The sequence below is a fragment of the Acinonyx jubatus genome, chromosome C1, assembly GCF_027475565.1.
Source record: "Acinonyx jubatus isolate Ajub_Pintada_27869175 chromosome C1, VMU_Ajub_asm_v1.0, whole genome shotgun sequence".
Classification (NCBI taxonomy): Eukaryota; Metazoa; Chordata; class Mammalia; order Carnivora; family Felidae; genus Acinonyx; species Acinonyx jubatus.
This window is the reverse complement of record NC_069381.1, coordinates 2,747,332-2,775,257: the sequence shown is the minus strand read 5'-3', so window position 1 is coordinate 2,775,257 and position 27,926 is coordinate 2,747,332. Positions and strand designations below refer to the sequence as shown.

The following is a 27,926-nucleotide window of genomic DNA, read 5'->3' as shown; positions in this document are numbered from 1 at the left end:
GTGGCACGGCTCTCGCCTCCGGTCCCAGCCCCGCGCCGAGGGGGCGGCGCGGTCCGGGGGTGAGGGCGGCGGCGACGCGGAAGGACGCGGGTCGCTTCTGCGCGCCGCCAGGTCAGGGGGCTCCGGCGGGGGTGCGCCGCCGGCCGGCGCCGCTCAAGTTGGCCGGGGGCTCCGTCTGAGCGCTCGCTCTGCAGACGGCCGCGGCGCCGGAGGCCGGCAGGAGGCGGGCGCGGGAGGCGCGCGGGGCGAGGGCGCCGTGCAGCGCGGGGCGTGGGGACGCGCGGCGGCGGCGCCGCGCCGAGGAGGCGCGCGGGGATCCCGGGGCCCCGCCGCCCGCGCCCACCGCGCCCGCCGCAGAGCCGCCCGCGCCGCTTGGCCGCCTCCCTCCGCGCGTCTGCCTCTCCGCGCGTTCGCCCCCGCCTCCCCGAGCGGGTCCCAACTCCGCCCGCCCGGCCCGGCTCACGTCACCCGCCTTCCCCGCCCCTCGAACTGGAGCCGGAGCCCCCTGCCCGGCGCCGGCTGCCGCTCGCGGCCCCGCCTCGCCTCGCCCCGCGACGCGTCAGGCGGGGCCCGCGGCCGCCCCCCTGCCCAGCCCCTGCCGGGTCTCAGTCCCCACCTTGGGAGAGGCTCCGGAGAGGCCGCGGGCGCGGATTGGACCGCCGGGCGCCGCCGGATGGTGTTGCCACGGTAACCGGATGGCCTGCGAAGCGGTTCGAGGTTCCGACCCGTTTACGGGGGTGCCCAGGGGACCCGGAGAGCTCATTTGGGGAGGGGGCGTTCCCGCGGGAGCCCTGGGGCGGGGGGCGCCTGGAGCGAGAGGCTGCGCAGAAAGTTTCCTCCAGGCGGAGCTGCGCAAGAGGCGCCGCCAGAGTCTGCGAAGCAGGAGGGTTCCTCTTCCCGCCTCCCCGGCCCCCGCCTTGGGCCCCTGCGTTCCAGGTCAGCGCTTAGCGCCTTCTGTCCCAACCCAGCCCGGTCCCGAATTTCGACGCTCCCCTAGCCCCCCGGGGCTGGGAGTCAGGCAGCTCGCCCGACTGCCGCCTCCGCTTGGCCAGGACCTTGATCCGGAGGATTCGCTGAGAGTTCCGGGCCCTCGGCCTCCCAGGCTCGCCGCCACAGCCGGTAATCCGGTCCCTTCCCCATCCCAGGACTTCCCTTGTGCCTTCCGGGTGAGGCTGCGCTTGATGGGCAGGGGCTGGAGGAGGAAAGGCTCTAGATGGGGGCCTCTTTCACCCAGAGAAGTGACCTACAGTGAACTGCCCCCCCCACCCCAGAGGCCGGACCAGCTGTGCCAACCAGGGAAACCACCCCGAGAGGCCCGCCATCTACTCCGTGCCCTCCACGGAGGCGCAGAGTTGGAGGCCTTAGAGACCACCGAGTGCCGCCCTTCTGCGGCGGACGTGGAAGCCGGGTCCAGGGAATGGAGGGAAGGTTAACTCACACGGGACCTGATCTGTGCAGGGGCCTCCCCTAGCTAAGCTCTGGAATCACCCCAGTCTTGTGAGATCAGCGGAGACCCCACCTGGCTGCTCGGGCCTCCCTGGGAAGGGCAGTGAGTTGGTGGTGGGGCAAATCCAGGCCCAGCATGGATGGAACTTTGGACTCCCAGGTGCACCCTTCTTCCCTGGGCATCGTGGGAGTCTACTCCACCCAGACGGGAGGTCCAGGAAGATCCCAGAGGAGAAAGGCCAGAAGCAAGGAAGGATAGTGGCAAGAACCCAGATTTTGACATGGGCAGACCAGCCACTCCTGTTGCCTAACTGTGGGGTCATGGTGCCTTCTCTGGCCTCTCTGATCTTGTTTCCTCCTCTGCAAAATGGGTCTCATGTTCCCTTCCAGATTTTCATGGGGATTCAATGAGATGGCCTCACACTCACCGTCGCGATTGTGGTTCAGGGAAGCACCAGGCTGAGTCAGCACTGCACCTGCCTGGCCACTCCTGGGTGGTCTTCCCCCGCAGCCTTCTCCCTGAGGGGTTTGGGGGAACACGTCCCACTAAGGGAGACAGGGAAGTATTGGAATAGCAGGCTGGGCCCAGGATAGTCAGGGGAGAAGGGGGTGCCCACAGTGCTGCCACCTAGCGGGACAAAGTGGGGGTGCTGCAGGAGGGAGGCCCTTGGAGGAGCCAGGACAACCCTGGGCCAGGTGGGCTGTGGGTGGGGGGAGTCCCAACCTGCTCTGTTCCGGGGACCCCCTTCAGCAGCCACGTGTGAACTTGCCCACCTTGTCTCAGGACGTTTATAAATGCACACACTGAAATGCAGAAGGTTTTTAGGAAGTCAATGATATTGCAACGTGTTACCCCAATATTAAAACAAATGTGGTACTTTAAGACATCAGAAGTCTCGGTCGTGGGATGGGGGAATGAGTGCCTGCAGTTCCCTGTTTGGCCCCAGTTCAGGGACCTCCTGCCACTGTGGCCTGTTGCCTACACGTGTGATGGACGGAAATGCTGGATTTCAGTGGGAATTGGCAAGAATAAAGATGTCATTTTTCCTCACCCAAGTGTAGAGACCCCTTGGACTCTACCCACATACCCTGGGGGTCCCCAGCCCTCAGATACGAGCCCCAGGACCAAGGATTGTAAAGAGGAGTGTGTCCTGAAAAAAAAAAAAAAACAGGGCAGAGGCTGGCAGGAGTCTCAGGGACATCAGACTCTACCTGACACAAGTGAGCACAGGCCTCTCGATCTTTGGGGGAGGGAGGCCGCCCTCCACCCCCCTCCCCCACCCCAGGCTGGAGCATCTCCATAAGGACGAGGGCATACCAGTTTCTTTTTTCCTTTGGGCACCGATCACGCCAGCACAACTCCCGCCAAAGAGAGCACCCACCTGGTACTCTGTTTGTGTTTATTTTTTTCTCTTGATGAAAACATTGTCATTTCTTCCATCCTGTAAAATAATAAAGCTAAGACTTCTATTTCACCATTAATGCAACCGATTTCCTGTACTTTAACGGCTTCTCACATTTCTGACCCTTTCATTTTCCTCACTTGGGAATTGGGAGGGTGGGTGTATGTCATCCCACACCGGAGACACAGACTTGTCACGTGCACGCACACACACACACACACACACACACACACACACACACACAGGCTTAGCAGCTTCAGCAAGTGCAAAAGGAAAGTTTTCAGATGTACCCCCTGTAGAAAGATCCCCTCCCCACATCTGGCTGCTACCCCCTACTCCGGAGCAAGCTGCATCCGGAGCAAGCTGCATCCTGCGCCCTCCCAGCCCCCTCACCTCTGCCCTGCCCTATTTTCCCAACAAAGGATTTGGCTGACCCTCTGCCGGAGGTCCTCTTTGAAGCTCTCTTAGGCCATTTACCTAATGGCCTTCAGCGAGTGACTATTTTTAAAACCCATCCAAGCCAAATTGAGCTTCCACTGTTCATTTTTCTCCCAAGGAGGTAGATGTGTCTTAAGCATGACATTTGATTAAATAGCTAAGTTTGTGATTTTAAATGGAAGGGAAATGCTGATTAAAATTATTATAAGTCTCTTTAAAGCGTTCACACTACTGTCTTCTGTGCCCCCTGCCTTACCAGCTCCCCCCACCCCCCCCGCCCCCCCCCCCACAAGAAAACTTGCTTGTGCTGGGGTGGGGACAGGGACTGAACTCCAGGTGGCTTTTCCTTCTGGGGGAGGTTAAGTGCCCAGACTTTAGAATTCCTGCCTCGTCTTCAGAGCTGGTCGCCAGGTGCCAGGTGAGGCTTGCACACAGCTGCAGACTCCAGCTGAGTGCAAGGGGGAGGCTGCCGGTGTCAGAGGCCAGAGAGGGAAGCCGAGATTGCCTACCCCCACCCCCACCCACAACGGTCATCCCACAGTCCAGGGTCAGCAAAAGAAAATGCCAGCTGTCTACCGTCCATTCAGACACACTTGTGTATCAGAAAGAGGAAAAGTTGCTTCTTCTGCTTGTTCTGAGCAAGTGATGGGCTCTGAAGGCAGGTGAGAAAAGGACTGCCTAAGAATTTGCTCTGGCTGGTGGAGGGGTGGGGAAGCCCCAGTTTCAAGGCTTTTAGGGATTCTCTGTGATGAGAGCTCTGCTACATCTATCACATGGGTAAGGAAGAGGATTAGTTTGCATTGCAAAATAAAGTGACAATTTGAGCACAGGCCCTTGGCATTGTGGAGTCTGGAGGTCTGGAGCCTGAAGTTGGAGCAAAGAGAAGGTCCAGAGGTGGACAGATACATGCTGAGAAGCCAGTCAAAGGCTGGGGTGCCCCAGGGGAGGGGCCCCAGTGCCCAGCGGAGTCCTTACTTTCTCTTAACTGTGGCTGAGACCAAAGTCTGAGGGTTTTGTCCTGTGTTGTGGTTCTGCTCTAAGGCAGTTGTGGGGGGGGGGGGGTAGTGATGGAAGGGGTGGTCTCTGTTGTGGGGCAGGTTAGGGTGGGGAAGAGGCAACAGTGTCTGGAGAAGCCAGAAGATATGAGGATCCCCTTCCTCTCTCACACTCCAGGAGACACTGGGCTTTGGGAGGGGGAGGGAAGAGGGACTAGACCTCACAAAGTACTCAGGATGGGGCTCATTTGGATCTTAAAAAAGAAGGGAGGGGGAGATGAGGGACATGGGAGAAAAGACCTTTGGTTTTGCAGGGGGTGAGTCTCTCGCTGGTCCCCAAAAGTCTGACCCCTGCGAGGAGGATGAGAGAATTCATTCACCTCGTTGAATGAGTACCAAGCATGTACAAAAGGGACCAGTGGATGCAGCAGCCTGGAAACAAGCATGCCTGGCTGGAGAGCTCCTTAAATGGGGACAACTGCTCAGGAAAGAAGGTCTGACCCGAGAGCGGTTGCTGTTACTGCCAGAGACCCTGGGCTCCAGGCAGAGAAGGCAAAGCTGGATGCCGGTGTGTCTCAACTATTGATGTCCTTTCCAGATTGATTCATAAACCGCATCAGTCAGCTGCGACTCGATTAGGTTGTATCAACAGACAACCCCCAGAGCTCCATGGCTGAACCCAACAAAGATCAATCTCTCACTCTTGCTCACGACCACCAACAGCCGCCACCAGCTTTGCTGCACATTGTTTTCATTCTGGGACCCAACCTGAAGGAGCTGCCCTTACCTGGACGTCCCTAGTCCCATAACACAAGGCACGGAGTCATGGTGGAACTTCATGGTGGCCCTTTAAAACTGCTGCTGGGAAGGAACACATGTCACTTCTGTGCACATTTCACTGGTCGAGGCAAGTAACACGGCTGGGCTGACATGGGTAGGCTGAGGAAACATTACCCTCACACAGGGAGGGACAGGCACCACTTGGGACACTCCTGCAATCTACTAAGTTTACCAGTAGATGTCAATGATTCAAGAAGATAGCTTGCATTTCAATTTCACTGAGCCCCTAAATTCAACAATGCCAGAATCTGTTCAAAGGAAGGAGGGTGTTTTCTGGAAGGCATCCTGAGTCTGCACACCTTTTCTATCTCCCAACTCTAGATAGCTTTTGTCTGTCAAGGCTGAGAGGACTGGGGACTAGATTACACTACCTGTCCAAGGGTCGGGCACCTGACTGATGCTAGAAACACAGAGACAGACACTTGTCAACTACAACTGGTGGTGGGGGTGATTTGCTTACCCCTAGCTGTAGAGATAACCAGATAATGCCTCTTCTGAGGCTATACTTCTATCTAGAGGGAGGAGTTGTGACTTGTCAAGAAAAATCACCATCGTCACCATCATCATCACCATAATCACCACAACCACCACTATCACCACCATTATCATCAACATCATAGTGACCATCATCATCACCATCATCATCATCACCATCATCATTATCACCATCACCACCATCATTGTCACCATCATCATCACCATAATCACCACAACCACCACTATCACCACCATTATCATCAGCATCATAGTGACCACCATCATCACCATCGTCACCATCACCATCGTCGCCATCGTCACCATTGTCATCATCACATCATCACCACCACCATCATCATCACCATCATCATCATCATCATCACCACCATCATCATCACCATCACCACCATGTCACCATCATCATCACCATCGTCACCACCATCATCACCATCATCATCATCGCCCCCACCATAGTCACTCACCATTATCATCATCGTCATCAACAGCAGCAGTAGCAGCATCTTTAAGAATTTTATTGGTGCTCTGGATCTACGGACAGACCCTTTCTTAGCACCAAAAAGCACCTGACCCTTCTATGGCCTCCTTTTCTAACCAATGTTCATTGGACCCCATCTTCCTCAAGTAGCAGCTCAGGTGACGTTGGAGCTGCTCACAGCCAATCCAGAGAGTAATCGAGCAGAAAAGCCACTTCCTCTAATGATGCCTTGTCTAAGCTGTTATCCTCAGGCTTGAAGAGGCTTCCGGAACATGCCAAGGAGGGAGGAAGACACATCACTTATTGAGTGCCCTGATGCAGAGCAAATACCCAGCTGGCTTGCTCCAGTGTGGCCTGAGATTCACCCCAGTCTATAAGCATCAGCCACCATGATGAATTCTACATTTCTAACTTCATTTAACCTCCACAACAATGCGGAGAGGTTGATAATATCATTCTAGCTGAGACTAACATTTAAAATATTAAGCACCATGCAGCTTGAGCACTGGACCGGAGGCTGGCTATGGCCACGGAGCCAAGCAGCAGTCCTGGGGGTGAGGTGCCGAAGGAACGTGGGGTGTTGCAGGGAGAGTGCAGAGGCCGTTTCCAACTGGCACAAAGCCATTTCAGTATTATAATATTGTAATATTTGAGCACGCTGCCTAAACATCAGACCTACTCACCATCACATGTACATATAAGTAGTTCAAAGAGGATTGTCCAAGATCACCCAGCAGGGAAGGGATGACTCCGTGACCCAGCCTGGGCCTGTTCAAAGCCAAGGCTCTATTTAGTGTGTCACATGGAGGCCGCTCCGGGCAAAACCACTTCTCCATTTTATTCCCCACTTTCTGAATGTGTCAAAAAGCAGAACCCCTGATAAGCAACAAGGATTCAAGGCCCCAAAACCCTGGGTCATTGTTTTCTTCTATACAGTATAGCCAGCCCTGGAAGCTCACCTTTAAAATGCGCTTTTATGAAATATTCACCATTCAGCCCTCTAGAGAATGTGGCGGCAGCTATACGCTGTTAGCTGACTCGCCACTATCCTCTCTCCTCTTCATCCTTGTTAGTGGAACTTATGGTGGAGGTTGGGGGTGGGGTGTTGACAAATGTGCCAGGCCACAAGTTTATACGTCCCAGCCTCTCTTGTACTAGGGCGGCCTGTGACGCACTTCTGGCCAGCGATGCGTAGGCAGACGTGGATTCATGGGACTTCCCGCAAAGCTCTTCGGGGGAGGGCTCATCCTTGAGCACGTACCTTTTGCTTTCCGTCTTCTCCTCATTCCCGCCTGGCACACAGATGGGATGCCGGTGATGCAGTAGCCACGTTATAAAGCCGAGGCGACAGGTGTGTGCGTGGAAGCTACAAGCCGAGAATGCCAGAATGAATGGGTAGCAGTAGTCTGGGCCCCCGAGGCATCGTGGGTTTCCATATGAGCCTCCCCACAGACTTTCTCGTAGGTAAGAAATAGAAACCAGGCTCAGGTCAAGCTATAGTTTATTCCAGTTTTCTGTAGCTTTTGGGCAAATGTAATGGAACAGGTCAGTGTTTCCCCACAAGGCTGGGAAATCCTGGGCACAGGCTAAGCTTCTTCTTGGTCAGGGAGGGATTTTACGACCCCCACTCAATGGTATAGTCAAAGAGGGGGGCAGGGACCTGGAACCAGCAGGCTACACAGACATGCCGCGTGGGTTTCACATCGCCCACGGCACGTCCTGACCCGTGCTTATTTCACCAGTGCCAACGTGCATCTTCGGCTGAGTTCTGACCCGGGGTGGGGGTTGGGGTGGGGCTGAGGATTCCTCGGCTTTTTGTTCTCGGGTTTCTGAGGTCTTCACCGAGAGGGCAGGCAAACACCGAATCTCCCGGGAGACAGTGACTCCTGGCTCTGGGCTTGATGTCTGGTGCCCTGGAGTTTTCCTTTGTTATGGGAGCCAACAAAAGGCTCTGGTGAAGGCAGCACAGATCTGCCTGGCCTGGAGCAGGTGTTTAAAAGCTGAATCAGGCCCACGGCTTCCCAAATGAGCTTGAGAAGTTTCATTTCTCCCAGCTATATAAAGCGACGGTAGCAATCCAGGATATCTTTTCTCGGAGCAACTGTACTAGAATTCCTCCCCACAACACCCCCGGCACCCCCGTCCCACTCACCCACCGCAGAGATCCACAAAATCAGGGTGGACATTTGTATCCAACAAGAGGGAGCATGTGGGAGACAGAAGAACACGGGGTGTCTGTTTGTTTGTTTGCTTGCTTGCTTTTTAAGAAACAAGTAAATCCAAGTCCTGCCTCCACCACGTCCCAGCTGCATGACGGCAGACCAGCTATATCACTCCCCTGACTGGTCCTCACATCCTGAAAGTAGGACGTAAAGGGGTGTGCCTCGGAAGACTAAATTAGACGAACGGTGGAAGGCTCCTGTGTGTTAGATGTGCTCACGGTTACCATTATTAGGAAGCAGCCCGCGGTCAGTGACATTGATGCCCGTCTGAATACAGACATCGACTACTTATTCACCTTTCCTTCATGCAACGAGCATTTACGGTGCTGGGTCCCAGGTGCCAGCTGTACTGTGGTAGGATAAACACATCTGATCTCTGCCCTTACAGGACTTACAGCTCAGGGAGGAATTCGGACGATAAACACATACACAGGACCCGAATGCCTGACTGTCCATTGACAACTTCCTGAAGGTCACCGGCTGGCTGCTGTCTAACACTGAGCACCACCCCCTCCTAAGCTCTGTCTGCTCTCAGGGGTTCGAGCCCGTAAGCACGTTCCTAGATTTGCGTCCTGAAGGAGCACGTGACCCTGTGAATTGCTGGGGAGGGGTGGTGTCCAGGTCGCAGAAGAGAGTCAGCAGAATAATACTGGTGGAAAGCAGGTGCTATACCTCCACGCGTGTCCGTGAGCGTGATACCTCACTCAACGGGAATCGAGTGCCCGCCTACTGCAGACACGAATCTGCTAAGTGCCGTGGGGGGTGTCCCTCCAGCTGTGCCCTGAGAGCCGGGTGAGAAGAGGATGACGCACGCACAGTTGGGTCAGCCTCCCTTCAGGCAGAGTGCCCAGCAGTTTAGGGTCAGTCATTCTTAAATCCGTCCGCTCACTTAGCCAAAATGCATGCTGTGGCTGCTGAATCAGACAAGTGAGGTCGCTGCTCAGGACACTCTCTCTTCCATTCTAGTGAGTTCCAGAAAGCATAGACCGGACAAACATCCCCTTGGAACCTGGACTTGGGACTAGGGGCTGGGGAGATCGGGCACTCACCCTGCCCAGATTCCCCGGGTCAAATCTCAAGCCCCAAACACTCAGAGGGGACAAGTTGTCAAACTCTCCAATTGGGGCATCCACTATTAAAGCCTGCTTGAAAACGGGAAGGGGGCAGCAAGCCTCATGTGCGTAGGATTTAAGAAAGTTGAGTGCCAATCTGGGGGAGGTGACTGTGCAGAAGGGGGTTCTCTGCAAGCAGGGTGACCATACGTTCCAGTCTGCCTGGGGTTGCCGTCCTGGGGTAACTGTTCACCGGGCCCCATCTCCCCCTCAAAGTGTCCTAATTTGCACTGTATATTTTGTGCTGACCCAATCAATCAAGTGTGTCCCATATCAAAAGCTCCAGGCATCAAAGAGAGCCCCCCTGCGGGATACAAATGCCCAGGGGTCTTAAGAATGAGTAGTGAAAGTCCACACAGGAATTTGCACATGCATATTCATGGCAGCAGGAATCCCAGTAGCCAAAAGGTGGCCACAACCCAAATGTCCACCAACAAGTGGGCGGATACGCAAATGTGTGATTCACCCATGCAACGGAGTAGCTCTCAGCCATAAAATGAAACACAGGGCACCCTACAACATGGATGCACTTTGCGAACATTGTGCTAGAGAAAGAAGCCGGACAAAGGCTTGTTGATATAAACTGTGCAGAATAGGGAAATATATAGGGACGGAGAGCACCTTGCTGGCTGCTTAGGGCTGTAGGAGCTCGGCGAAGGGAGGGAAGATAAGAGAGGGATAGCTAAAGCCTACAATTTATTTTGGGGGTGATGAAAATGTTCCGATGTTCACTGTGGCGATGGTTGTACATGTCTGCGGCTACATCAAAAACCATTGAATTGTGCACACCAAGTGGCTGAATTGTGCGGCATGTGAATTGTATCTCGATAAAGCTGTTATATGTTAACTATTCTGGAATTAAAATTAAAAACTTAATAAAAAAATCACGCCTGGGTGAAAGAGTCATCCCAAGTAAGATAAACCAATACATTTTAACTTAAGAGAGTGCAAAAGGCATGGCTATGGAATTTCTCATTGCAACTAACTTTTAAGAAACTACCACTTGTCAAATTTTAGTGTAGTATGAAATAAGACGCCCACGATTGTCTGAAAAGGCTGTTTCCCAACTACATATATGTCCGAGGCCATATATGCAGTTTTATTCATATGATTTCACCAAAGCAACTATAAAGCTGAAAAAAGACACAGATAGGAGAATCCAGATGTCCTACGCAATTTGTTTTTAATTTAGAAATGCTATTTACATCATCAACAAAAAAACTCTTTTAAGGAAAAAGGAAATAGAGACTCAGGGGTTAAGAGCCAGCTGCCAGACCCAGATCTTGGCTGAGCCACTTAACGGCAGCAAGGGCCTCAGGCCAGCGACGTCACCCCTCCTCGTCACCTGCAACATGGTCGCATCTGCCTCATGATCATTAGGAGGGATTATGGACTAACCCCCAGTGCGATGGCATTGGGAGGTGGGGCCTTGGAGGGGTGATTAGTGTTGGTTAGGTCATGAGGATAGGGCCCCCGATGGGATGGGCGCCCTACAAGGAAGGAAGAGATCCCAGCACTCGCTCCCTCTGCCATGTGAGGACCCAGCAAGAAGCCAGGAAGAGGGCTCTTGCCAGGAACAGAATCCTGGACCTCCAGCTCCAGAGCTGTGAGAGCTACAGGTCCGTTGTCTGAGCCCCCAGGCAGTGGTGTTTGCTGCAGCGGTCTGAGTAGACGGGGACAGGACCAGGTGGAGTCTACCCAGCCCTCCCCAGGTGCTTCCTGCTCCTCCAGCCGCCCTACACAGATTCAGAACCCGGCTGAGCAGGGGGGTACTTAATTCTGAAATGCACAGAGTGAAGGGCCATGCCGCCTGCTCTGTCCAGGGCGTGCCCATGTGAGTTTCCTGGCTGGAGATCATATCCCACTTTGGAAGACTCCATTCCTTCTCCTTGGGCCAAGATTTCCCTTGTTTTTCTGCAGCTCCAGCAGGATGGCCACTGATGTCAGCATTTTGTGCTGTCTCTCACTGCCCAGCCTGCCTGGCCGGCAGCCTCCCATGTGCCCATCAGGCAGTGGAGGCAGCCATCAGGGAGAGGAGGGCGGTGCGGCCGAGGACATCCTGTGTGATTGGCTTGACTGTTCCCGGGGATGGGGGTCCACGTTTCCCCTTTGTCCCCCCACCAGGTCCGGGTGGCCTTGAGTTTTCACGCTCACACCACCATCTGAGGCCCTTACTGACCTGCCCAAGGTGAGAGATTTCCCTGGATTTGGTTGAGGGACGGAAATCTCGGCGTCCCGAGGCCAGCAATGCAAGGTAGACATGTGACCCTGAGCTGCTACAGAATTTGTCCTGGATTCTAGTGTCGCATTAATGCATTTTTGCCAGATCTTCAAAAGGCCCAGGGATGGGAAGCGAAAGCTCGGGGTGAGAGCACTAATTTTCCAAAGCCCTATTTCTGCATGAGTCGCTTTCCTCGGCCTGATAGTATTCCAGCTTTTAGGAAGAGGGTGGCACGGGGTTGGAGCACGAAGTCAGAGAGCACTAATTAGCCCTCCCTGACTTCAAAACTAAAATATTCGTGCAGTAGGTGATCATGATTATTGTTGCTGTTATTACCACCACTCCAGTCACTGGTGCTCTAGCCCTTTCATCCCAGAATTTCAAAGCAGAAAGCTTTATAAGGAGATGGCCATTCATTTGTACAATGAGAAGCATCTTTTGAGAGTGGAGCTTTCAGACTCTTGATGGACAAGACTCTGATTTCTACCAGCACGATTAGTAGGAAGACAGAGTCCCTGAGAATGGATGTGTCTGTTAAGTGGGGTGCAGGCTCTGATGTCAGAGGCAAAAGGTCCCCACACGCTACAGAACTCGGGGGTCCAAGCTTCTGAAATTCTCTGCAGCCAACTCTGTCCCCTGCACCTTCACCCTTTCCCAGGAGCCAAGGCCTCTCCGTCAAAGGGCAAGGACAAGCCAGATCTGTGCAGCAGGAGACAGGCACGGCCAAGGGTCGGGCTCTGGCCAGACTTCTCAGGCTCGGACTCTGGCTTTGCACCGGGAAATTTCAGTTGTGTGTCCTTGGGCAAGTTGCTTAACCTTTCTGTGCTTCTGTAAAATGAGGTTAACATAGTCTCTACCTCTTGGGAGTTCTAAGCAGCAAATGAGTCATCAGAGGCCGTTAGAGGGTGTTTGGCACAAAGTAGGTACTTGCGAGGTTATGGGGACATGAATGATGGCCATGGTGATGTTACTTCCTGGCTGCAAACCCAACAGCGGCTCCTTCTTGCTCTGATACAATGCAGAGCCTTGTCACGATGCAGGAGCCTCCTTGGTTCTTGGGCGCTCCCCACCACCCCCACCCCTGCCGCCACCCACCCAGCCCCACCAGAGCCCTGCCCCATCTTACTTGTCCATAGGCCTCTGCAGTGGCCAGTGGTCCCTGTTGGAGAGTTCCTCCTCCTGGAGCTCGTACTCTCTGGCCAGCTCACCCTGGTCCCATAGGCCTCAGTTCAATGTCACGTCCTCTGCAACGTTTCCCCAGCCTCCCTGTGGGACCACATGTCTCCCCTCTGTGTACCCTCAGCACACGTGTCCTTTTTCTAGCCACAACCCATCCCTCTCTTTCACCTTCTCCCAAACCACCGTCATCATCATCATCACCATCATCATCATCATGATCTGCTCCTTCCACTGTCCCCTCTGGGGCAGGACTTGAAGTGGAAATTGTAGTAGCTGCTCCCTGCAAATGTCCCTCCCGGCTCTGCCAGGAACACGCACGCCTCAGCATGGAGTCTGGCGTTTGTGAACAAAGGTGGTGTCCACACCTCTTGGGGAAGTTCTTTCCCTTTGTTTTTAAAAAAATTTTACATTTATTTATTTTTGAGAGAGAGAGAAAAACAGAGCATGAGTGGGGGAGGGGCAGAGAGAGAGGGAGACACAGGATCCGAAGCAGCTCCAGACTCCGAGCTGGCAGCACAGAGTCCGACGCGGGGCTCGAACTCACAAACTGCGAGATGGTGACCTGAGCCGAAGTCGGACGCCCAACCGGCTGAGCCCCCCAGGCTCCCCAGGGAAGTTCTTCCCCTTTACTGGGTGTCTCGGGGGTCATGGGGAGACAACATGGCAGTGCCACTCATGGCCTGGCTCACTGAGGGTGCTGAGGGGCAGTGCCCTGGGTGTCTGGATGTTTACGCAGGGAGATAAACCGGTGGATAAGTGTTCAGGTGGGAGGGCCGGTCATTCCGGCGAAGGCTGGGGAAGGGCTGTTTACACCCCTCTCTGTGAAAAGGCCCCCTGGGCCGCCTGGCAGACTCACTGTCCTATGTCATCATAAAACCCTGTGACAAATTAATGGAAGTCATTTCTAGGGAGGCCCCCAATGAGTAGACATCTCCTTTCATTGTTGTTAAATATCACAAATGAAGAATGTGTCCTGGAAACATATGACACACGGGGATTTTGCTAAATGCCAGGCTCTTGACCGCACTTTGGGAATAACTGGCTGAGAGCAAGAAGTTGGTTTAACCAAGAGGGGAAGCTGGATAAGGGTTGCTCGCGGACAGGATCTCCACGCGACTCTGCCGTTCTGACATCGGTGTTGTAAAACAGGCAAATTCTCATAAATCACCTTTATGTGCCCAAGGAAGACGATGCTATTTTGGGCTCTGGAGACTTTTAAAAACAACAGCTCAGGATGTCTGAGTCACTCACAAGGAGAGCAGGCCCACCTTCCAGGACAGGGGAGACTCAGGGTGCAGAGGAACGGGGGTCTCCATGGGAGGACAGGCCATGGGGGCTCTGGCTCAGAGAAGTAGTGGAGATGGCTATTTGTCCTGAACGAACACTTAGCCGTTCGTTCCCCACTGCCGTCCCCGCTTCCCTCCCACCTTGGGCTCACGCAGGTGACCAATGAGCAATGATATCGTACCTTCTGGAAACTGAGACAAGCTGATGGACAGCTTCCAGTGCAGATGGAGTGCTGGGAAACCCGAGTATGGATTGGGTCTCTTCCTGCTACAAGGCCATAAGAGGGGGCCGGGCACCCCCGAAGTCAGAGCCCTCCCTAGAATTCCGGGAACCTGGTCTTCATGTTTTTATTTGTGGCTCACAGATTCCCGGCTAGAATAGCATCCTGGGGGGACAGTGGGACTGCCAGAGAGAGCACTTGGCTCTGTGTTCCGTGTCCTGAGGACACCAGTAGGAGAACCCACCTACATGATGGATGGCAGCCCGCCCCTCCCCAGGACCACCTGTCCACATTCCTCGGAAGCAGGGTATGACCCGCCAGCCCCCATGGCGGGTATCCTGACTGGGTGTGCCGATATACCCAGCCGCACGGAACAAAGTCTCAGCCCTCCCTGGGGTCCACTCTCTACCTTCCTTCTGACCTTTCTCGAGAAGCTCCACGTCAGGCATACAGGAAGTGCCCCTGGATCCATTGCTTCCCTTCCTGTCTCTGGACGGACCCCCGACTATGTGCCCACACTTAGTAGAACCTGGAGTTGCAGCAGAATAGAAGTCCCTGCCTGCAGGAGACACCTCGTCTGGTGGGGGGTGGGGAGCAGACGGTCAGAGGGGTAACATAATGCGTTGGTACCTTTTAGGTGTAGATAATGTAAAGATTATCTCCCCCTGTCGGAGGCTGAGCGATGGCCTCAAATATGCCCATGTCCCCACCCCAAAGACCTAGGAATATATGACCTCACGTGGCTAAGGGACTTTGCAGAGGCGGAGGGCATGGTCCTGGGACATCAGTCAGGACCCTGTCATCACAGAAGTCCTCATAAGAGGGAAGCTGGGGGTCAGAGCCAGAGACAGATTGGAAGACATTGCCCAACTGGCTTTGAGGAGCACAGACGGGGCCACCGGTCGAGGAGGCCAGCAGCGTCTGGAAACTGGAAAGGCAAGAAAGTTTCTCTCCTGGAGCCTCCAGAGGGCACGCAGTGCTGCTGCATATTCATTTAGGGACCTCCGGCCTCTCGAATGGCAAGGAACGGCAAGATAAGAAATCTGTGCTGCTGATGCATCAGTCTGTGGGCTTTTGCTAGAGCAGCCATGGGAAAGTAACATCTCCGCTCAAAGCGTCCATGAACGAGGGACCGGGGTTGGAGGGGTGGGCTCAAGACCGCTGCAACAGGGAGGGCCCACCAAGGCACGACCCCAGACGAGAGAGGTGAGGTGGGGCCAGCCCAGTGCTGGTGGGGGCGGGCGGAGGTATGGCAGTGCAGGCCAGAAGTCACGGCCGGTGTCCACCCCCCCCCCACCGCCCCTGCCCCAGTTCAGCTTCCTGTCCACCACCAGACTCCCACAGCTCTGCCCACAGCCAGCTCACCAGGCTGCAGGGTTAGTTCTCAGATTGTCCTGAGATGTTGTCTGCTGGCCCTGGGGTCCTTCAGAGAGAGCTGGAGGGTGTGGGCTGGCCTTGGCAGGGGCTCCAGAAAGGCCCACATAGTGAAGAATTTACCACCTACGAGTGGTCTGGCCCTTGCTCTTGGCTTCTGAGAGGGGACCTGTGTCATCCTGATAAGAAGGTCTTTGTTTAAGGTGGAGACGACCACGTCAGCAAGACCAGCCCAGGACTGGATGGGGGAGGGGTGCTTGGGTCATACAGTGTCACCCAACCTGGGGACTGAGAAGTCTGTGGGCACCAATCGGTCATCCATCAGTTGTGCCCATGCCATGGGGCCCTGATAAAGCCCCATGCCTGGTTGGTGACATTCGGTGTATGTTGTCACAGCGTGGGGCTGTGAGCAGTGTGTGTGTGTGTGTGTGTGTGTGTGTGTGTCCTGTCCCCATGGGGAGAGGACAATGTGAACCTCATGTGTGGAGACTGCCCAGACTGTGTCCCACATGCCTCTGCCCTGGGCTGGTTCTCACCCGCACCCCTGCCCTATAGACCAGAGCTGCGAGTGCACCACTGTAGTGGGCTCCAAGTCTTTCTAGCAAGTTATCCCACAAAGGGTGGTTTGGGATCCCTCCCGCTACCGATGCCGGTGTCGGAAGTGAGGTCAGTCTTGCCTTACCCAGGACCGGCGTCCTCTGACCTCAGCAGTCTGGCTAACTTCAGGTACCCCTCCCCAGTGTAAAAGCCACACCCTTCCTGGAGGGAGAGCCAACATGAACCCCAGGCCCCAAGCACCAGCCTCCCCACGGAGGGCAGACTGTCCTCAGAGCCCTCGGCGTGGCCCGTCCCCAAAAAAGGGCTCCGACGGCCGCTTCCAAGTCCCCGGTCCTCCGCTCTGACTCGGTTTTCTCTCGAAGGAATGTGGCTTAGGAGAGCTCCAGGGGCTGACCACCTCAAAAATGCAAATCAGTATAATTTCAATCAACACATGTAGCACAGAGCATTAAAAATGCAAATTCCCTGCTGTGCAGAGAGCAAGAAAGAGCAGCGCCTTGTTTAGAGAGAAAACGCCGTGGCAGGGGGACCCTTCCGGATCCCGGTGTAAATTCCATCCTTGATTGGGACAGAGGAAGAAGGTGTGGCCGCAGCCAAGGCCGGGGACGTCGGCGGCGTCTTGCTGCACCGGCTGGGCTGGCACTGTTATGCCGACGGGCGTCCTCGGCAGGCCCCTGGCACCCTGGTCCCTCGCAGGCAGAGGGAAGAGCGCGCACCTCCCTGCGCCCTCCTCTGCCTTCTCATTCTCTGCCGTTTTCCACTTCCCTCTCCCTCCTCCCGCTCCTCCTGCTCAAGCCTGAGATGAGGGCTTGGTGCTTGGAGGGCGTCTTGCTCCCTGTGGGCGCAGGAGTGAGAGGGGCCATGCCTGCTTGGGGGCGGGGGGCCCCGATTCCAGCCCAGCCCGCACCCCTGGTCGCCCTGAGGGAAGGTTTGCCTCCGTCCTCCACTCGGGGTCCACACGCCAGACCCGTGACGCTTAATTTCGCGGGGCCACCCCTCAGGTTCCTTCCCCGCACCACGGGCCCGCAGGGGTGGGACACTCGGCGTGTGCGTTAGCTGCCTCTGCCGTGTAACAAGGCACCACAAATCCAGCAGGCTGAATAACACCGGCTCGTTATCTCATACTTGCTGTGGGTCAGGAGTCCAGGCTGGTCCTCTGGGCGACTCTCACAAGGCTGTACTCAAGGTATCAGTGGGGCCTGGGGGTCTCATCTGAGGGCAGGGTCCTCTTCTGAACTCCCACAGCTGTCGGAAGAGTCTAGTTCCTTGCAGCTGTAGAACTCACGGCGGTGTCTTTCCTGAAAGCCAGCGGGAGAGAAGGTTCCCACCTCCGGAAGGTCCTGGTCCTTAGTGGAAGAACCTTCACCTGATTAAGCCAGGCCCAGGCAGGATAACCTCCCTTTCGATGAGCTTGAGCTCAAAAGATTAGGGACCTCCACGGCCCCCACAGAATCCTGTAGTCTGTGGGCGAGAAGCAAGCCACAGCTTCCGACCGTACTCAGGGTGTATCCTCATCATGGGGCCATGTCCCAAGGCAGCCTACTCCTGGGGCCATGACACCAGAGTTTCCGGTCCCAGGTTGGGACCCCACATCACCATTGGTGACCTTGGAGGTTCTGGGCTGACCCCTCCTGTGCCCCTTCGCTCCCTGACCCAGGACCCTCCCCAGACATGGTTGTCTTCACTCCGCTCAGTTCTGCCCCACCCAAGGCAACCCCAAGGCCTTGCTTCCCTCATTTCCTATCCACTCTGAAAACCAAAGCAAAGCCGTCCCCACAGGGAGGTCGCTCCTCTGTCACCACCCCAGACACTGCAGGCAGTCTCCTCCACTTCCTGAGCCATCCTCAGGGCCCCCATTTGCTCCTGGCCAGACCCCCTTCCCCTCCCCAAAGCAGGGCTCTGCTCGGCCTGGCCTGACAGTGGCAGAAATGGCCGCCTCCCACCCCCGTGCCTGCTGGTCACCTCCCCTGGCTGTCTGGTTATTTCCTATGTGTCTGGGGCACTGAGAGGGGGGCACCCAAGACTCACCCCCTGGCTGAGGGGGTCTGCACTGGGCTCGGCACCCGTGGGGCCCGGAATCATCCTGTCCTGCCAGGTGGACGTTGCTCTGGGATGAGGAACCCGAGACGTTGAGAGAAACTGAGGCCTGCCTGTGCCAGCTGACACACGGGACGCTCGGTTAGATGTAAAGTTCAGATAGACAACAAATATTTCTGTATAAATGTATCCCAAATATTCCACGGGCTCCACCTACCCAGAGAGTACTGGCGGTTTATCTGCAATTCAAATTTAACCGGGCGCCCTGTGTCGCACAGCTGGTGACAAACAGAGAACAGGAACCGAAGTCCGGATCCATCTCTAGAGGCCAGGCTCTTCCCTCTGCTTTGCAATCCTCTTGAGGACACAGACATGTTGACATCTGTCACCCTGCTTTCCTCTGCCTGCAAGTGGGGTCTGCAGCCTGAGCCCTGGGCCACCTGGAAGCAAGAGGCAAATGCGTGTGGCTGCGTCAGATGAGTTAGAGGGTTTTAGCTCTTGGGGTTGTTGGATGATGTTCTTTTTTTTTTTTTTTCTTTTTAAATGTTTATTTATCTTTTAAGAGAGAGAAAGAGAGACAGAGCATCAGCAGGCGGGGGCAGAGAGAGAGGGAGCCTCAGAATCGGAAGCAGGCTCCCGGCTCTGAGCTGTCAGCACGGAGCCCGACACGGGGCTCGAACCCACAGAATGCGAGATCATGACCTGAACTAAAGTCAGACGCTCAACTGACTGGGCCACCCAGGCGCCCCTATAGGATGACATTCTTATGAATGTCGTCCTTGTGACCTGCTACAGACTCGTGTCCCCCTGAACGTGTATATCAAAGCCCGGTCCTCAATACGGTGGTGTTAAGAGGTGGGACGTCCTGGGGGTAGAGCCCTTGTGAATGGAATTCGTGCCCTTATAAGCTGAGACAGAAGACAGGGTCTCTCTCCACCACGTAAGGACACAGCGGGATGGTCCCGCACCGAGCCCCAAACGTGCCAGCCCCCTGATCTTGGAGCTTCTCGGCCTCCCCTGTAGGCAGCGAACATGTGGTTCAAGCCCCGGGTCTGCGGCGTTTGCTACAGTGGCCGAGCGGCCTGAGACCCTTGCCCTCGCGCACCTGCTCCCACACAGGCAGGCCCTCCAGAAGCCCGCGGGCCTGTTCTCTGCCTGATGTGTTTACCGATGCCAAGCAGGCCTGTTCCGTTAGGCCCTCGGACGGGAAGTTATGGGGCACCATCGTTTCCAGAGCACCTTTCTCTCCCCCGCTCACCGCCACCCATCTCCAGACGTCGTATTTAAATGATTAAGCCGACAAACAGTTTTATTTCCTCCGGCAGCTGACAATTCCACAAAATGGAGAGATTTTAATTTGAAATGGCACAATAAAAATCCTTCCCTTCAGATTTAGTATTCACGAATACTTCAGAACTCATCGAGGAGGCTTGAGACACAGCCCTGGGAGCTGGCGGCCCGGCAGGTGGAGAGGCCACCGCCCCCGCGTGTAGGGACAGGCCCGCCCGGCCCACTGACCCTGCTTCTGGAGCGGGCGCCCCGCACCGTGAGCATCGGCCGGTCTCCCTGCACCCCACAGCCAGCGACTTCTCACCCTGGAACATCGCCAAGTGCACGGTGTTTGGAGATGCAGAGCTTTTGGGGTGCAATGTCCGTTCTCAATGTCCCTGGAGGTGGTGGGCCGGCCCAGCCTCCTCATGGGCAGCGGGTCCGCGCTTCCAAGCTGACCTGTGCCCAGCACAGCCCTGAGGACACTGAACACTCAGAGTCTGGTGCAGGCAGAGCCGCTCACCCCCGGTGGCCCCAGGGGAAGGCCCGGCTGCTGCTGCTCCTGGCCGCACCCTGACAGCACGCCCAGCCCGGGCAAACCTGCAGGGACCACACGGGTCGCACCCGGGGCTGCAGGAAGGGGGGCTGAAGCTGTCGTCCCTCCCGCTGGCCGGCCGCTCCTCCCCGTCCACCCCCAGACTCCCCGAGAGAAGGCGCTGGGCTGCTGTCCCTGCTCTCGTCCCGCCCCTGCTGGACCTGGTGTCCCCACTCCCAAAGACAAAGATAAGAGAAGCCCCGCTTTGACCCCTGATGACAATGCCCCCACCCGTGCAGATTCCAGTCACTAAGCCTGAAATAACCTGTTCATAGAAGCAGATCCCCGACCAGGCCCGAGCCCCCTCCCAACTAGGTTGCCTCACGGCAGGTGCCCTGCACAGGTGCCTCCGAATCACCGCATTCAGGTTTGTTCTGCCTCTGCCCCTGGGGGTGTGGCCCACGTCTTCTCCCCCATCCCGGACCTCTCAGCCCCCTGGGTGATGTGTCCCCAGACCCCACCTGGCACACCCACCTTAGCCTCCGCCTGTCGCCCCCACACCTTCTGGGGCTGGTTCTCCACCGGGCCCCCTGCAGCCTCAGCACGTTGGAGGGGGGCTTTGTTCAGGAAGCCCCACTAGCCACCCCCTCTTGGCCAGGTTAAGGGTCCTCTGCCCAACCCTGAGCAGGGGCCAGCACGTAGCCGGCACTTGGCTCTGTGCTTACCTGTCACATGTCCCCTACAAGAGTGGTCTGGGCAGCCATCCTGTATCTCTACACACACACCTGGAAGCAGGTGTCCGGGAGCACACATGTTCAGCAAACATTTGCCAAATGAAGAATGGTATCTGCCCAGGCCACTGCCCAGGCCACACACATGACATGAGGGGTGGTAGGAGCCCATGACAGAGGGTCCCCCGAAGACACTTGATCACCTCCTTCCTATAATTCTGCTCCTTCCATTCTCTCCCCAGACCCCCTTGGGCAGGCTCCAAAACGCTGACTGCGTGTTTAGCTCTGTCGGGCACATAATAGGCGCCCGATCAAAGCACACTTGGAATGAAAGGCAGCCTGGGGGCGCCTGGGTGGCTCAATCGTTATACATCAGACTCTTGATTTCGGCTCAGGTCATGGTCTCACGGTCTGTGAGTTCCAGCCCCGCATCGGGCTCCACGCTAAAAGCGTAGAGCCTGCTTGGGATTCTCTCTTCTCTCTCTGCCCCTCCCTTGCTTTCTCTCTCTCTCTCTTTCTCAAAATAAACAAATAAACATTAAGGGCAGGCTTCCATAAGGTGATTCAGTTTATTGGGTCATTTACAGACCCAATGACCACGGACGGGAGGGAGCTTCAGGCTTGCCCTCGTCATAGCGCAGAATGCATGGGAATCAAAGCACTGCCACGGATCTGTCTGGAAAGTCCTCCGTTTATAATTTGGACAAATCGCTCTGTATCCTCTCTCAATGCGTGTCTGCGTGCAATGTGCCTCGGGGAGGCATTGATTTATTTTCTGTTGTGAGAATAGCACCTTGTGAGTGGCTGCCCTACGCAGGTGCAAGGATGTGGCCCTCCCAGGGCAGCAGAAGCACCCCGAGTGCACTCCTCCTCCAGACGGGACTCCCATGCTCATCCGTGGGAGCAGGGGAGCCTGGAGGGAGCCTCACTTCTTCAGGTCCCCTGGTCGTGCCTCAGCAGTGACGGAGCAGGATCCCAGGGGGAAGGGAGAAAAATAAGCAGAGATGCTGGTCGTGGGGGCAGGAAGGCACCAAGGGCTCCACGCACAGGGCTAACGCTGCCCCAGGCCTGGGGTAACCTCCGAGCGAGCCAGGGGAGGTGAGCAGGTGGGGTAGAATGGTCCCCTGGACAGGACGTGGGTTCTAGAGTCAGATCCACCTGAGTTCAAAGCTCTGCCCTGAGAGAAGCAGCCGTGTGGCCTGGGCACAGACAGAGAAAACCTCTGGGCTTCAGTTTGCTCACCTGCAAACACCTGGGGGAGTGGGGGTGTTTGTACGGCATCCCCCCCGGGGAACCAGGCTCCCCGAACAAGCCGTGGGTCTTGATGACAGCGTCCTCAAGCCCCTCCCCCCACAAGAAGGAGGCAGGGCCGTCCCCAGAGCAGGGCCGGAGCCTACGTGGCTCTGAACACAGGCCGCCGGTTGGAGACATGGCTCCAGGAGACCCTGCTGGTGCCCGGGGACCGCCTCCCTCTCCTCTTGCACATGGAGCTGCCAGATCTCCAGCCTCCCTTTCTGTAGAGGAGGCCACGTGTCTGCAGGCCGGCGGATGGTGAGCAGAGAGACCGACTCTGTTCAAACCTTCCCAAAGGAGCCCCTCCCTCCACGGGCTTTCCCCTTCTGGCAGCCGTGATGGAGAAGGTGCCCTGGCGAGCCTCGAGGATGATGTGTTGGAGGGGGAGAAGATGAACAACTCGGGAAGAACGGCTCCCGGATCAAGCCAGGACACCGGGCTCCAACATCTGGTGCGCCACAGAGGGGGCAGATGGCAGAGAGAGCCAGTGCAGAGAGCCCAGGGGAAGAAGGTGCCACAGCGGGAGGCTGGCGGTCGGGAGGGGCCCCGGACACAAGGCTTGGGTTCAGGGACCCGGCCTGTCGGGGGCCGGCTGCTCCCCGGGCCACCCCCACGCGGGGCCGAGGACCCCCTCTGTCGCCTCAGGCAGTTTGGGCCGCTTGCCTTCCGGAGCCGTGGTGGGAACTGTCTGATCGTGGATGTAAAGCACGCGGCAACACCGGGAAGCGGTTCCCAGGGAAGTTCCAGCCCTCTCCCCGTCTCGTCCCACTGGCCTCATCTCTGGGGCCTGGTTCACGGTCAAGAAAGCAAGTGTTGGTGCATGTGAGTGGGGCGGAGGGATGCCTGCTCACGGCCTCCAGCCCCAACTCCCTGACAAAGTTGCCGCGGGAGGGGTCTCTGGGCCAGGACTGGCCTGAGAGCCAGCTGGGGGGAAGGTGCCCACGGGCACGGGAACCACAGAAGTCTTGCTGAAATGCTGACTCGGGGCCCCTGCCACAGTGCCCACGAGGGTGGTGGGTGAACGTGAGAGAAGGCAAAGTCTGAAGATTCTGTCTCAGCCATGGTGGGGTGGCCGCCGGGAGACACGGGGCCAACCCCCTGGTCTGGAGGCATTGAGTGAGGACAGGAGAAGAGAAAAATCAAGTCTCTTGGCTCCTGGGCTCATGGACACCCTGGCAGGAGCGGCTGATTATCCCCCAGGAGGGTGACTGCGTCCCCACTCAGGCCACTACCACAGAGCACCAGAGGCTGGGAGCTCAAACACAGCTGGCATTTACTGCTCTGGAGCCCGGGAGGCTAAGACTGAGGCACACAGCATCTGGTGACAGCCGGCTTCCTGGTGGAAGCGGGAAAGGAGAGCTCTGGGCTCTTGTTTCAGGGCACCGATACCACTCAGTCATGAGGGACCCACCCTTATGACCTAATTACCTCCCAAAGGTCCCACCTCCAAATACCGAAACGTTGGGGTTTAGAATTTCAATATATGGATTTGGGGGGTCGTACAAAGACCAGCCACAACAGTGACCTTAGGCCCGGTCTACACCTGCTGCCCCTGCCCTTGTCAGTTTGGCATTTCTGCCGGGGTTTTCACATTCTAACCAAGTATTGTGGTGAATGTTAAAATGAGCAGGTGCAGTCTGGGAAGTGCCACCTTTTGGTCCCTCGTTTCTGGGACAGTCTTGTCTGCTAGTGTTCTCCATGTGTGCAGTGAGCAGTTTTATTTATGTAAATTTTTTTTTAATGTTTACTAATTTTTGAGACAGAGCATGAGCAGGGGAGGGGCAGAGAGAGAGGGAGACACAGAATCTGAAGCAGGCTCCAGGCTCTGAGCTGTCAGCACAGAGCCCGACGCGGGGCTTAAACTCACAAACCGTGAGATCGTGACCTGAGCCGAAGTCGGATGCTGAGCCGACAGAGCCCCCAGGCGCCCCTGCAGTGAGCAGTTTTAAGTTAACACATGGTCGAAGCTGAAAGACCGCCCGTGATGATAGACTGTTCTGGAGACGCTTTCCAGACTCTGTGTCTGCCTCTCCTGCCTCCCAGCAAGGGCCACACTTGGTGGACAGCCGGGTGTGCTGTGGCCCATGCCACCACCCACAAAACCCCAAAACCCCCAACTGGCAGTCAGTGGGATCGGTGGGACATTATAAGCCGAACGTATGTGAAACCCGATGAAGGCCGAGGCCAGCCATCCTGCCGTAGGGCATACAGACCGGGAGCAGCAGGCACGCTCTCGCTACAAACGGTCCTTTCTTTATTGCAGGGATAAAGACACAACCAAGTGCTTATTTTATTGTTTGCTAATGCTTTTAAAATTTTGCCATAAAGCCCTTTGGCAGCAATGAGCTAAAATAATGAAAGTACGCGTTTATCGAAAACCAAGCGTTTGAATTTCTCGAGGTCATTACAATTACGGGGAAGCTATAGTTGGCACAAAATGCTCATTCATGTTGTCCACAGGCCCTCGCAAGGACACGGATCACACAGAAGCTTCTGCCTCCAACCTCAGTGGTCCCTTGAGGAAGGCTTTGCCCAAAGACAGGATTTTACCACGTGTGGCTGCAGAAGGACTCTTGCACATCTCACCTGGAGGCATGACTTTTCTTTTAGGTTACCCTCCGTCCTTCCAAACTCAGCCGGCTCATTTCAGATTCTAATTTTTCTTGTGCACGTGTGGAAGGCCAGCCGTTAGCTGTTAATACGTCAGTGCCACCAGCAGAAGGAGGATTTGGCAAACTGGTAAAGGGAGCCAATCTTAACCCATGTGCTCAGATACTTCAGACGGGAAATCGGTGAACTCCAAGAAAGGTTCAACGTTTTCAGTGCAATTTATGACCTAGAAATACCACTTTCACAATTTCATCCTGTTGGAGGCAGAGCACCTGAGATTCTTACAAGCACTAGCAAATTCACTGAGGAAGTTCCCCCCCCCCCCCGCAGATAAAGCTACTTGTTTTATGGTGGTGATAATACGCATGTGTACGCGATGGAAGCTTCCTCACAAAAGCCGTGTTCTTATAGTAAAAAGACGTGTGGAGCAGATATCTGAAGGAAGAGCAGGTTGTGGAGAACACACAATTCAAAATGGTGCCCAACGAGGTGAGCCGATGTAACCATCAGATCACGTAAGTTGTCAAAGATCAAATCATGTCAGTGTCGCGGACAAACTTACAAATATTTATGTGCTCTCAGTTAAAGTAACTAAAGAGCGACCTGTTATAGCAAGAAGATACTGAATTAAAATGAATTAAAAAAAAAAATAAAACCTTCCATGTGGTAGTTTGTGCCTTGCTGCCCGCCATGAGGAAGGTTGTGGGAACGCTTGAGCTTTTGGAGAGCTTTGTAAATGCATCTGAGTGTCCTGTGATGGCCTGAAACTTTTGTAAATAAACCCTCTGAGTGTTTTGGTTGCATCAGACAATTTAACGACAATGACAATAGCCAACAGAAACTCCAGCTTTGGAGCCTTTGAGGAAATTATAGTTACTGAAAGCAAGCTTGCAAACAGGAAGACACTATATTTATCCGATACAAGGTTGAGGGGGTGACAAATGAAACAAGTCCTGACAGCATATAGGATTTGGCTTAGAAATTATATGACTGGGGCGCCTGTGGCTTGGTCGGTTGAGCGTCCGACTCTTGATTTCGGCTCAGGTCATGATCCCAGGGGCATGGGTTGGAGCCCCATGCTGAGCACGGAGCCTGCTTGAGATTCTCTCTCTCTCTCTCTCTCTCTCTGTCCCCCACGTCCTCTGCCCCTCCCCCCTCAAAATTAAAAAAAAGAAAGAAATGATATGATTGTGCTTTGGAATAATAGCTCAACTAGTAGACAGCATCTTTTAATGAAGCCCTAATTTTCATTAAGCAAATTAGTATTTTGCACTGGAACAGAGCAAAATAAAAATATCTTCAAGTTCGCTGCATCTAAACATAAAGAAACGTTCGAGAGAATCACGTATGAGAACAACGTCAAAACAGGTAACTTATTTGATGAGTTCTTACCTCGTCGGAGTATTTGCCAAAGAAAGCTCCTCAGGACAGAAACAAGAAGCCAGTCTCCATAAATGCATTTGGGTGAAATATTTACACGTTTCAATGTGGAGAAAAACTAGCCATGAACATGTTCTCTGTAGAGCTGAATTTGCTCTGAGCTTACCAGGTACCCCTGCACCTGCAGAGAGAAAATCATCTCAATTAAAAATGTTATGGTCTGACAGAGAGGAGACATCTTAAAGTGTCAACAATTTCAAATGTACTAACCAAAAAAATTACAGTTTTGAGGGAGGACACAAGCAGTTTTATGGAAAAATTTTTAATGCTAACATTCTAATGAAAAATGCTACTCTTTAAAAAAAAATTCCAATGGGTCTACGAATATAATAAAACCCACTTACCCAAAGGAAATACTTCAAAAATACACACCTGTAATTATTTTTAGTGCCCACCTCTTCTGCCCTGCCTCTAGTGCCCCAGTTTGGATGGAGACTGAACGATCAGCCTGTATGTCTGCCACACAGGTTTTCAGACTTCAGAATCTTCCGGAAGCTTATCTCATTGTGATGCGGGCAATCTGAGACCTGTTCTGTTGCTGGTTTTCAATCAAGGGATGATGTACAACACAACACCGTAACACACAAAGATCTGAGGCATAGGGGCGCCTGGGTGGCTCAGTCACTTAAGCGTCCGACTTCGGCTCAGGTCATGATCTCATGGCTTGTGAGTTCGAGCCCCGCGTCGGGCTCTGTGCTGACAGCTCAGAGCCAGGAGCTTCTTCAGTTCCTGTGTCTTTCTCTCTCTCTCTCTGCCCCTCCCCCACTCACACTCTGTCTCTCTCTCCTTCAAAAATAAATAAACATTAAAAAAAAAAAAAAGATCTGAGGCATATAGTTCACTAAGCTTTGACATATGTGTACACCCATATGGCCAACACCCAAGCAAAAGATGGAACATTTCCATCATTCTGGAACCTTTTTTGTGCCCCTTTGCAGTTAATCCCCCACTCCTAGATAACCAGTCTTCTTCTTGTCTGAACTCACAAGGATCTGGGTCTGGGCCCTGGCTTAGTCACGGGCCAGCTGTGCACCATAACTTGGGTAGGTGCTCAAATTCTCCAAACGTCGCCCTCCATCCATGGAATGGAGTTGAAGGGTTGTTGAGAGATGCCATGAGTTAAGGTGTTGGCAGAGTGTTGGGCATAGAGCTGGCACTGAATAAATGAAAGCACGGTCGGTGGTGATTGAGGATGGAGATCAGCTTCCATCAGTGTAGGATTCCATCACCATGGGGGGGTCCAAATTCCACAAACAATTCTGTCAAGGTGTCCTGCTCTGCCCTACCTGTCTGCCAGGTGTCCTACCTGTGTACCCCTCCCTGCCCAAACTCCCTGTAGCCTCCCGTTGTCATTTGTTAAATATAATTTATTGTCAAGTTGGCTAATACACAGCGTATGCAGTGTGCTCTTGGCTTTGGGAGTAAATTCCCATGATTCATTGCTCACACACAACACCTAGTGCTCATTCCAACAGGTGCCTTCCTCGGTGCCCATCACCCATTTTCTGCTCTCCCCCTGCCCCCCATCAACCCTCAGTTTGTTCTCTGTATTTAAGAGTCTCTTATGGTTTGACTCCCTCTCAGTTTGTAACGATTTTTTTCCTTCCCTTTCCCCAAGGTCTTCGGTTAAGTTTCTCAAACTCCACCTATGTCTGAGAACAGAGGATATCTGTCTTTCTCTGACTGACTTATTTCACTCAGCATAATACCCTCCAGTTCCATCCACGTCGTTGCAAATGGCAG

At 54.7% G+C, this 27,926-nt stretch overlaps 1 long non-coding RNA gene across 2 annotated transcripts; it reads right to left on the bottom strand.

The window, feature by feature from the left end:
* Positions 1–16,840: 16,840 nt before the first annotated feature.
* Positions 16,841–26,926, bottom strand: LOC113599139 (uncharacterized). Of its 2 annotated transcripts, XR_008290700.1 has the most exons (5): positions 26,556–26,926; positions 26,136–26,304; positions 18,523–18,745; positions 18,297–18,427; positions 16,841–17,566 (listed from the first exon to the last, which is right to left on the bottom strand). It is a non-coding gene; the product is annotated as an uncharacterized LOC113599139 (long non-coding RNA). The 2 variants fall into 2 exon arrangements; XR_003419873.2 differs by lacking the exons at positions 16,841–17,566; positions 18,297–18,427; positions 18,523–18,745 and adding an exon at positions 24,496–24,997 and having other exon boundaries at positions 26,556–26,694.
* Between the last annotated feature and the right edge of the window lie 1,000 nt (positions 26,927–27,926).